Raw genomic sequence first — 12782 nt, forward strand, 5'->3', positions numbered from 1 at the left:
TTATGTTGGCCCTATCTACTCAGTTTGACCTAGAAGTGGATCAAATGGATGTCACAACTGCATTCTTACATGGGGAATTAGATGAAGAGATTTATATGGAGCAACCTAAAGGATTTGTAAAAACAGGGAATTCAGAAATGGTTTGTAAGTTGGAAAAATCCCTATATGGTCTAAAACAGTCACCTAGACAATGGAATAAGAAGTTTAATGCTTTTATGACCAAACAGGGATTTACTAGGAGTAATTTTGACACATGCATGTATTTCAAAGAAACTCAGGTTCTAAAAGCTGTCTATTTGTTACACTATGTTGATGATATGCTTATAATAAGCAAAGACAGAAGTAATATAGACTCTCTAAAGACATCACTAAGGTCAGAGTTTGAAATGAAGGATCTGGGAACAGCTACTAGGATACTTGGGATAACAATAAGCAGAGACAGAGAAAAAGGGAAGATGAACCTTGGACAGAAGGACTACATACAAAAAATCTTGGATAAATTTTCTATGAACAATGCTAAGATCACTAAGCTACCAATTACCAGCCAACATCAACTGTCTAAAGAGCAATGCCCCAAAACAAAGGAAGAAGCATATTACATGAACAGAGTCCCTTATTCTAATGCAGTAGGATCCCTAATGTATCTAATGGTGTGTACAAGACCTGATCTATCCTATGCAATGAGCTTACTAAGCAAATACATGTCAAATCCGGGTAAACCTCACTAGGAAGCTATGAAGTGGACACTAAGGTACCTACTGGGAACTATGGATACTAGACTCACTTACAGGAAACATAACTACACTCTAAGATTAGAAGGATACATCGATGCAGACTATGCAGGGGACAGAGATCAAAGGAGGTCAACTTCTGCATATTATTTTTTGATAGATGGGAATTGCATAAGTTGGAGGGTTCAGTTACAGCCTGTAGTAGCCCTATCTACAACTGAATCAGAATATATTGCAGTGACAGAGGCAATTAAAGAAGTTGTTTGGATACATGGTCTATTGAAGGAAATCAATCTACAATGTGAAACACCTACAATCTACACCGATAGTCAAAGCTGTATGCACTTATGTAAGAACCCTGTATTCCATGACCGAAAAAAACATGTAGAGATTAAGTACCATTTCATCAGAGAAAAGGTGACTCAAGAACAAGTACTAATAGAGAAGGTGCCTACAGAAGAGAACCCAGCAGACATGGGAACTAAGATTGTGACCTTACACAAATTCAAGCTCTACTTGAATTTTCTTGGGGTCGACACTGGAGGATAACCAGGACAAGGAAAGAGTAAAGACCCTCAGAGATATTTATACTAACAGATTCCTGGTTCATACTGAGAACTTGGGTGGAAATTGTTAAATACAAGTCCTCAGTATGAACTTTATTCTATTAGAACCACATACAAAAATATTGTTACAACTAATTCTTGCCAGCTCATCATCAAACAAATCAGATGCTATTCAAGATCAAGAAAACACAACCGAAATATTTTGTACTCTATTTTTTTTATTAGCCTATAAATACATGTAATCTAATAGGAAGAGAATCTTATCATGTATGTCTTTGAGCACAGTGAAATTAGAGAGCTTTGAGAGTTGTTTTTCCTGGAAAAGAAAAGAGAGAAGATAATTAGAAGAGTGATAGGGTTTTCTGATTTAAGGGAAAACATAGAGAAATAAGGGGAAAAGTATCGGGATTACCTGTTTATGTTGTAATCGTGATCTTGGCTGCTTGGTTGTAACAATATCTCCATTGATTAGTGGATTTGGAGCTCTCAATCTCTGAGGCGAGCTCAAGAGGACGTAGCCCCAAATATTTTTGGTGGTGAACCTCTATAAATCTCCGTTTGTATCTCTCTTCCCTTACTCTTGATAGATTTGTCTCTGGTTTGTGATTGGGCTTGAGATTTCTGGGTTTATTTCTGGGTTTTTTGGTTGAATACCTCGGTGTTCTCCTGGGTTAGGGCAGAGAGGGTAAAAGGGTTTTGTCTCAATTTTTCTTCTCTTTATTCTCTACAAAATTAAATCAATTAGGTGAAGGAACAAGAATAAAAGCAGCCTAATAAAACAAAGGTTCAGTAAAATAAAGGCAAATGTCAGTTTTGACCTTAGTGTTACTGATGTGTGAGTGAATTGTGTAGGGTCATATAGGTAAAATCCCTACAGTTTATATGATTATGTTATAATTTAGCTTAAAATGTCTTCACTGTCTCCCTATATCTAAGTCGTTTATTATATGTTGTCAAAGTTATTTTGATTCTTTGGCATGTTATTGTCTACATTGGTGGAGCTTGGTGAGTAGAGCAAGCTTATGTGATAAATAATTATGATGATTTTGACTGAATTCATAGCTAAATTGATTTGAATGATGTTTACTAATTAATTATGATTACGCACACATGCACATCTAAGTAAAGTATTGGAACATTTGGATTGAAATTCTAGACTTCATAATGATTGGTTTTATTGAGAATTATGTGTGCAGAGCATTCATAATTTTGAGGCTTAATTGATTGTTGTTGGATTGATTCATGTTTAGTTGCTTAGGAATGTTTAGTGTTCTTTGCTCAAGGGCAAGGAAATGTTAACTTTGGGGGAATTCATCAGGTTGATTTTATGTTAGTTTTAGAGAGTAATTTAAGATGTTATTTGAGTGTTTTTACTTTAGTTTGGGCAGATTTATTCTTGTTGTCTTCTTGTTTTAGGATATAATGGTCATGTACATAATATGGAGTGAAATGAACATAAACATGTTAAATATGATGAATATAATGGATTTAGTGTTGAGTGTGGAGTTTGAAAATATTATGTGTGGAAAATATTAAGTTGAAGATGTTCAACACAAGTCGTTTATGCTTAATAACACAAGATGAAACTTCAAGCTAAATTTTGACCATTAATCCTTCATTTTCTGGAAACAATCTAAAAAGTAGAAGTTGTCTATCTTTTTCTTAGCATTCCATAACATTTTGAATCATCAAATTCCAAGTTATATTGAGAAAGTTATAGTCAAAATATTATTACTAGTCGTTGTAGAGCTTTTACAACCTAAAGTTCTCGAGAAACAGTATGCGACGACGCGACGCTGACAAAGGAAAAAAATCGTGTTTTTTAGGGTATTTATTGTATTTCATCACCCAAAAGTTAGAGCACTATAAATACATCTTAATAGAACATTTTGAGGGACTTTTTGAGAAGTTTTGAGAGCCCTTATCTCATAGAAACATTTGTAGGCATTGAGTAGAGCTTCATTGGATATATATATATATATTCTTTCTTCTTCTCTTTATTTATGCACTTCTTGTTAATTTCATGGATGTTATTATTATGAATATAAACTAAATCTTTTATCTAGGGGTTTTAATGTAGTCATTTGAATCACTATTATTTTCTATGAGGATTTTACAATTTTTTCTTCATCTTTATTCTGAATTATTTAAATTGTGTTTATTGCTTGTGGGTGTCTGATCACCATTTACATGATATATGATTTTGATTCGAGATCTGAGAAGTGAGAATTAAATACGCTATTATTAAATAATCATATTTTACATATTGATTGAAAATACCTGTATGAATTGTGTAGTATTTATGGTTTTTATTCTTAATGACTTATTATGTTAGAATGATCACACAAATGTAGAAAGTTTGCATATAAATTGAGATCATATATCTTGAGAAAGAATAAGAATCGTTTTAGTAAACCCGCTATTTGTTTAGGAAGAAGAAATAAAAAATCTGAACAGTGAAATAATAGATTGGAAAGTTGATGAAATTAAATGCCCTAGTTTTCATCCATTGAATTAAATCACTATTTATTTTCTTTTTTGTTTTGTTTTGTTCTTTGTGTTATTTCTAAATTTTTCAAAAGTTAAAAATTCGTCTACCAAATAGAATTAGAATTTAATTTGTTGGTAATTGATAATCAATCCATGTGGGTTTGACACTCTACTTATTTACTTTATTACTTGGTACAATTGCGTATACTTGCATATTTTAATTCCACAACATTTAGGGTTGAGAAGGAGTAGGTCGATCTTTGGCAAATGGCTAGCCCAGTTTGTTGCCAAGCCATCCTCCTCACCACACGAGAGACCAATCTTGCTGGATAGAAAAGAAAGCTTTGGTCAGGACCATCAAGAGATGAATTGGATTCAATCTAGGTTTTTTTGCTAGATATGGGAAGGGAACGAGGAGAAAGAATGATGGTGAAGAAAAGAGTAAGGAGAGAGGAAAGAAAAAAGTTCATAAATGTTTATGTTTATTTTAAAATGAATCAATTTATTTTAAATTTTAAAATCTATTTTAAATTGTTTAATCAACTCATTAATTAAAAACTTGAAGACATTTTAGTCATATTAAAAAGTATTTTGACTAAAATTAGGTTCAGTGCATTATTTTGATCTGTTTTGTAAAACACACTGTCCAAATTATCACTTAACAAAATATAGGGGCCAATCGCATATTTCGAGAAAACACAGAGCCCAAATTGACATTTTCCCTTTAAACAATGCTATATGTGGAAATAATTTATTAATTAGAAATAACAATAATATAATAATAGTTATAATAATAATCCCTCAATGATAATAATAAGTGGAGTAACTAATCCAATTATGATAAATTTACATACAAGTGGAGTGAGTGATAATAAAAGCTATTAACTTTGAACATGATTTTAATAAGGGAAAATACTATTTTGGCCCCTGTATTTTTCTCAAATATGCGATCGGCCTCTATGTTTTATTGGGTCAAAATTGTCATTTAACAAAACATAGGAGTCGATTGCGTATTTGGAAAAAAAAAACATAATGGTCAAACTAGTAGTTTTCCTTTTAATAATAGCATTTTAGGAAGAGCTTTTTTTAAAAAATAAACAAATAAAGGAAAATTTTCTATTTATACGGTGGGTCGAAGTTTTTTTCACTTTTACGGTTGACGAGAATTTTTCTTTTATATGATCTCTTCTTTGAGATCCATGCTTCCACAAAATACTACATCAACCATCGGCATCAACAATCAACGACAACACTCTATCCCGGTCGGTCATCAAGCTCCACAAGATCAACAAAAATTCAGCCTAAAATCATCAAATGATTGTTGCGTCAAGGTCTCGAAGCAATGAAAGGAAAATAAATAGAAAAATACAATAAACAAACAAGTTAGAATCTATTATCTAATATCAAACTTAGGGACTCTTTTTAATTTTTTTTCTTTTTAACAAAATTAAGCAGTCACAATTCATTAAAATGAATAATCGATTGCTTATAACTTGCTTTCCATATAATTCAAATCCAAAAATTATAGATTTTGGGTAAATTTACACATTCTGAACAAAACACACATAAAACATGGAATCTCAAGTATGTATTTGTGAACAACACTTGATCTCACTTATATTTGTTTGTTGATGTGTAGTCAATGCAAGCTCACCACAAAAGCATCAACAAATCAACAGTGGTCTCTAATGTCGTGTTGATATTGTGTTGCGTTTGCATTGATGTCATTGAACCTGAGAAATAAATTGTATAATTGCCACCCTTAACATTCCAAAAAAAATCTTGTATTATTTTGTTTTCAAGGAATGGAATCAATACAAATTTTTATACAAAGCAATAGACACGGAGATGACAAAACAAATCATGTTGATTTCAAAGAAAATAGATAATTTATACCAAAAGATTGCAAATATGAAGACCTTGTTAAAAAATTATACTGCAACTCATAAACAACAAACATTCAGCTACAATATCAAGTGAGAGAAGGTTATTCACCCCTACAACTAGTAGATGATGACAACTTTCTTTTTACATGTTGCTGAAAAATCAAAGAAACATATTTCGCAAGATATCCCTAATCAAATTTTTTGAAATTATTTTCTATAAAATTCAAATTTAGAAAATCACAATGTTGAAAATTTTTACAAATTCAAATCAAAAGCTAAAAAAACAAATCATCATCAAGTAATTACTAACTTGTCGTTGATGTTTTTGAATAGATATCGTATTGCTTTGGGGTTGCAAATGCATGTTAGTCATGTTGATAACAAAGGATTGCAAGTATAATAGTCTAATCAGTAAGATGTGCAGTCAACGCGAAATTACTACAAAATCAACATGTATCAGTCGTTAATAGTGGTCTTGCCCGTGAAAATTTGAGGAATAATAAGAAGAAGAAATAATGAAAGAAAGAGATTGAGAGAGAAAGAGATTGAGACAGAGAAGTGCTGGGCACGATATAGAAAAATGAGAGTGAATGGGTTATGAATATTAGAAAAAGTTAATTTACCTTTTAATTACACACTTAATATAAATATTAAAAGCTAGCTATATGTCACTTTATATGTAACTTATAACGGTGACTCATCTTCTCAAGCTACCTAAGAAAGAGTTGTCTTTCGTTTATATTTTTATTATACTCTATATGTAACTCATAATGATAACTCATGTTCTCAAGCCACATAAGAAACAATGACACTTTATTTTTATTAAATTGTGTGGCTCTCATTTCTTTCACAAACTTTTGTCGGAACACATATTTATTGCATGTGAATATTTTATTATTTATTTTGGATATTAAGATGTTGGTTAAATGATATCCACGTATTTAAGCTATTTGTAATTTGTCTTTAGTGTGAGATATTTGGAAAAAAAAAAAAGTGACTCACGAAGAGGGTGACAAACCTTTTGAAAAGTCAAAGTAAAAACATTTTTGAAGAACAAAACAATATTCTCTCTCTAGCTTTTGAAAAAGAAACTGAAAGAATGAAGATGAAAAGTGTGAGTAATCTTCTGTGAAAAAATAAAATAAACAAATAATTGAGAAAGGAAAAAAAAGTTGAAATTTCACCACATGACTTTTTTTTGCAATTAACTTTTTTTTTTATGGAAATTTGCATTTGCTATTGTTCTATGGCTTTTTTTTTAATTTTTCAAGTTTATAGCTTTTAAATTCCCATATAAATAGTTAAACTAATAAATAAGCCATAAGTTTACATAATGTAGTTTTTTTTTTTCTATTATATAGTTATTTTATCTTCCTATTTTATTCATTATTTATTTTTTGAGGATTTGACTTCAAGCTTTTTTACCTGTACTATCTAATGCTAATATTAATATATATACAAGTCTTTCAATTTTATTTTTCTTCTTTTACTAATTTTTTTAAATTAATTTCTTATAATTCAAAAATAAACTTTTTACAAAGAAAATTATCACGGTATTTCTTTTTTATTTTAATGCATATGATGATTTTATTTTTTATTATTTCTTGCAAATAATTTATTATATATATTTATATTCTTTTTAAGAACGTTGTTTTTTTAAATATATATTTATATAAAGGAACAAAATAGCTTTATTTTAACAAAACAAAGTTTTTTAGTGCAATTTACTTTTTTAAGCAGTAAACGTATTTTTTTTTTACTATTTTCAAATTTAAATTAATAAAAAAAAGAACAAACTAAATGTGATTAAAATAAAAAGATAAAAAAATATATAATATATAATAGTAAAGAAAAATACAACATTAATAATATAAATATCTAATTTTGATTCTTAGAAACTTTTTATAAGGGATGAAACCAGATTTAATTGTTTTTAACATGTGAGACAGACGTTATTACTACATTTAAAAGACATAGAAGGGGACACGGTATACCAAAATGAGATAGCAGATTTGTTTTCATCATAACGAAAACACTTGAATATCAATTTATACACTTATCTAGTTTGAAAGCTTACATGTATCTAGTTATAATCATTGGATAATATAAATATTTATATATTGTATTTGTATCAACATTATATATATATTTATTTATTTATTTGAACAAAACTAAAAAATACTAGTCACACCTCCATATAATAATCTCTTTAACAACTAAAAAACATGATCGTAAATGATTGTTAAAATAACAAAAAATATATAGCTAATGCTCTCATGTTCCACACTAACAAAATTTCCATTAATTCCTAAAGTTAAACAAAACAACAAAAATTGTAATACAAAACATACTAATAAGAAAGTTAGAGAGTGAGACAGATAAAGATTTTTCATCATTTTTTTAATAGTAAAGTTGAAACTCACCAACTCCATACACAAGAGGTTCTACTTGTAATTCCATAAAATAAAATAAAAAGGCTTATAATAGATTTTTGTGTTGAATCTTAGATTTATACAAATAAATATATATTTATTAAAAATGCAAAATCTTATCACCGTAACCAGCTACCACTTTCTCATTTTCATAGTGGTAACTAGTTACAACATTTCTCAACTTGAGATTGATAACCCGTTACACTTTCTTAGTTTCATAATTGTAACCAGCTACAATATTTCTCAGTTTCAAAATGATAACCAGTTACACTTTCTTAGTTTCATAATTGTAACATGCTACACTATTTCTCAGTTTCAAAATGATAACTAGTTACAACTTTTCTCAAATTCACAATAATAACTAGTTACAACATTTCTCAGTTTAACTAGTTACAAACTAGAACCAAAAGAAAGAAAGAAAAAAAACAGTGACTTGGAACTGGTTAAAACTCTAAAACAATGAAAAATGGTAACTAGTTATCAATATTTTTGTTGTACCTGGTTACTTTGTCGAGATTTCAAAATTTTGAATAGAAAAAAAATAATTTCATATTCATATTCAACCCATAAATCAATTGTTAGTCTCAATTCTTTATTTGGAATTGTAAATTGAGTAATATAAATGATGGATAACATAAAATCATTAAAAAAAATTAAATGACCTATGAATCCTACTTGATCGGAGACTTTCTTATAAAAAATATACTTTATATACAAAAGAATTATATAAAAGCATTGAGGTGGCCTTGCTAGTAAAAAAATCAGAGGAGCTCGAGGTATGTTGGCAAAACGTTGGCAATTGTCACACTTCTTGACATAGTCCATCGCATCTCCGTTTATGGTGGGCCAGAAGTATCCTGATCGCTAAAATATGATATGCAAGTGGACGCAATCGATTCAAGTAATATAGATAGTAAATAGAGTATCGTACCCACAAAGACTATTAACCAATTACCAATAATTATTATTTAATTTCTATTTGGCAAACCAAATTTAGATGAAGAAATCTAATTATAAAATTTTAAATAACTGCGAACAAAATAACTAATCAAAAGACGAAAATCAATAATAAAAAGACCTAAGGTATTAACTTCATCAATTTTTCATTCTACTAATTTTATTAATCAGTTCTAAATGTCTTCCCTCTTATTCTAATAGCAGGTTAACATAAATCAATTCCTATTCTTTTTCAATATATAAGATCTCATCCTATATGTAGGTTTTCTACATATATGTGATAAACTTAAACATACAGCAGACATTAAGCATAGAAATCTAATTACTACACAAGTCATACATGTACTTTCGTCCAATATGTAACATATGTTTATATAACGATAGCATATTCAATTCTCATCTTTCGAATTTTGAATCAAAATAAAAAATCAAGCAAATATTGATTAGGTATTTACTAGCATTAAGCAAACATTATATAGATTAGAATAAAGAAGAAGAATCAATAGAACATCATAATAACATTAAATAGAAATCCAAGTGACTACATTAAACCCTAGATAAGAAAATTAGTTCATGGAAAAGAATAGAAAAAGAAGAAAGAGAGGAAATAGAGAGATGTCAAGAAGAAAGATAGAGAGATCTAAAATAGTCTAAAGCATTCTTTTTATAGTGATAAGGTTGTGAAAAGAGTTTTCTAGATGTTTCCATTTGTTACTTGATAATGCTCCAAAATATCTTTATTTGAATTTCAAATCCCGTATTTCTAGCTTACATAATCTTGTTTCTCAAATATTACCAAGTAAACGTCCGAATTTGGCTTTTCTTATGAAACAAGCTTTCGTAGGTCTTTGAATAGGCTTTCCAACGCCACCAAGAATAAATAAATTGGATAAGTGAGTCGGGAGATATGGTGAAAATACCAAAACTATCTCATATTCAAAATATCTCAAAATTTTCCAACAATTTAAGTTTGAATTCTCCTTTACTTCTCCAATCAATTCAAATAAATATATTTTTATTGTTTTTCTCTTGATTGAAGATAATATTTCAAATCAATTTTGAAATATTTCTCAAATATCCATTTAACAAATGACAACTTGAAAAATACAACAACCACACATAAAAAGAACTAAAAATATAAAATAATAATAATAATAAAACTAAGACTAAAAAGTATTAAAAATCTATCCTATCATATCCTTGCCTCAAGATTTTCTTAGCGATGCTCTACTCCCTGGCATGGTCCCCACAAAATCGCTCATGCACTTCTCGGAAGATCATACTGGCTTCTTGCTTGGATACACATCGTAACAAGGGCAACGAATATCCTTGTATAACTTGTCATCCATGATAATATAACGAGGTGCCTGGTAAAGTAGCTTCCAAGCTAATTGCTTGTCCTGAGGCAACTCCCCCGAGGTGAGATATTTCAATATGGGCTCCATCCAACCGTCCTGTGGTTGGATTGCCTCCACCGCCTCAGGAGTTGAAATGTTGGGAGAAGACAAGTAGTCGATGGGGACTACATCGATCAGTTCAACGTCCTTGGTGGTTGCAAGCTTGTCCAGGGAGTCAGCGTTCGAGTTTTTTTCCCGTGTCACTTGTTGAATTGTGAATTTTTTGAAGCCATGTAGCATATCTTGGGCCTTCATTAGGTAAGCGACCAAATTCGCTCCCCGTGCCTGGTACTCCCCAAGTACCTGATTAACTACCAGTTGTGAGTCATTGAAAATCTCGAGGCCCTCGGCCTTAAGCTCGAGTGCAACTCGAAGTCTAGTAATCAATGCCTCATACTCTGCTTCATTGTTATAGGCGTCGAACCGAAATCCTAGGGTGTTGTGGACCCTGTGTCCTTCGGGGGATACCAGAGACCTACCCTAGAACCATTTTCATTTGACGACCTATCTACATACAGCTTCCACGTAGCCCTGTCTACCAGGGCACTCATAGGTCCTTCATGATTTCCTATGCACTCGTCGATTAAATCTGCTAGTGCCTGCACCTTTATAGCCATCCTTGGGAGATAAGCGATTTCAAACTGACTAAGTTTGATAGCCCACTTTAGGAGTCTCCCGGACGACACCGAATTTTGGAGGACTTGCCACAAGGGGTGGTTTGTGAGGAAAGTGATGGGATGCACTTGGAAGTAGGGCCTTAGCGTTCGAGAAGCTACCATCAGGCAGAAGGTCATCTTTTCCATGAGTGGGTATCTAGACTCTTCTCTTATGAGCCTTTTGATCACATAGTATATGGGGTGTTGGACTTAGCCTTCCTCGCGAACTAACGCGACACTGATGGCATTCTCAGAGACAGCCATGTAGAGCAAGAGGGATTCCTTCTCCATGGGCTTTGATAGGATATGAGGGTTTCCCATGTGAGCCTTTTACTGTTGGAACGCTTGCTCATACTCTTTCATCCATTCGAACCTCTATCCTCCTCGGAGGATGTTGAAGAATGGGATGCAATTGTCTGTTGCCTTCGAAACAAAGCAACTCAAGGTCACGATCCTGTCAATGAGGTTCTAGACGTCCTTATGCCTTCGGGGAGATGACATGTCGATTAGGGCTTTAATCTTCTCAGGATTTGCCTCTATTCCCCGAGCACTAACAATGAAACCCATGAATTTTCTAGAGGCGACGCCAAAGGTGCACTTTTGGTGGTTCAACTTCATTCTAAACCTGCGAAGAGCAGAGAACACCTCCGCAAGGTCCCTCGTGTGATCAGGGGCTATTCTAGACTTTACAGGCATGTCATCTACATACACCTCCATGTTCCGTCCCAACTATTTTTTGAACATACGATTCACAAGCCTCTAGTAGGTGGCCCCAGCGTCCTTCAGTCCGAAGGGCATCACCTTGTAGTAGTAGACTCCTTTCTCTACCCGGAAGCTGGTATGCTCTTGATCTATGACATGCATGGAAAGTTGGTTGTATCCTGAGTATGCATCCATGAAAGACAAGAGTTCGTACCCGGAGGTGGCGTCGACCATCTGATCGATCTTCGGCAATGGAAAAAATTCATAGGACAAGCCTTGTTAAGGTCAGAAAAATCTATGCAGGTCCTCCAGGTGTCGTTTGGCTTAGGCATGAGAAACAGATTGGATACCCACTTGGGGTATTGTGCGCTCTGGATGAAGTCATTTGCAAGTAGCTTGTACACCTCTGCCTTTAGGGCATTCACTCTAGTCTGATCAAACATCCTCTACTTCTGCTGGATTGGAGCGATGTTGAGATCGACATTCAAGGCATGGAAAATGATATTTGGGTCAATACCTGTCATGTCAGTGTGAGACTAGGAAAATACATCCTGGTTTTCTAGAAGGAAGGCTAGGAGCGAGTTTCAGACTTTTTCCTCTAGATTTTTTCCAATCTTGGTTCTCCTGTCGGGAGTGCCTGCGTCGAGAGCTAACTCCTCAACTTCCTCCATTGGTCTGACCACCCTCTCTTCCTAAACCCGTGGGTCCCACTCATTAGCTTCCTCAACCAACACCTCCTACACTTCTACGTCCTCGGGAAGACACTGTCCTCAGACCACCTCCTTGACTACCATTGTTGGTTGTCTTAAGGAAACGTTGTAGCATTTCCTCACCTCCTTTTGGTTGCCTCGAACCGTACCAATTCCTATGTCCGTGGGAAATTTCATGTACAGATGTCGAATGGAGGTGACAGTACCGAACTCCACCAAGGTTGGATGCCCTAAAATGGTGTTATACACAGAGGG

Source organism: Humulus lupulus, chromosome 1, assembly GCF_963169125.1.
Source record: "Humulus lupulus chromosome 1, drHumLupu1.1, whole genome shotgun sequence".
In the NCBI taxonomy this organism is placed as follows: Eukaryota; Viridiplantae; Streptophyta; class Magnoliopsida; order Rosales; family Cannabaceae; genus Humulus; species Humulus lupulus.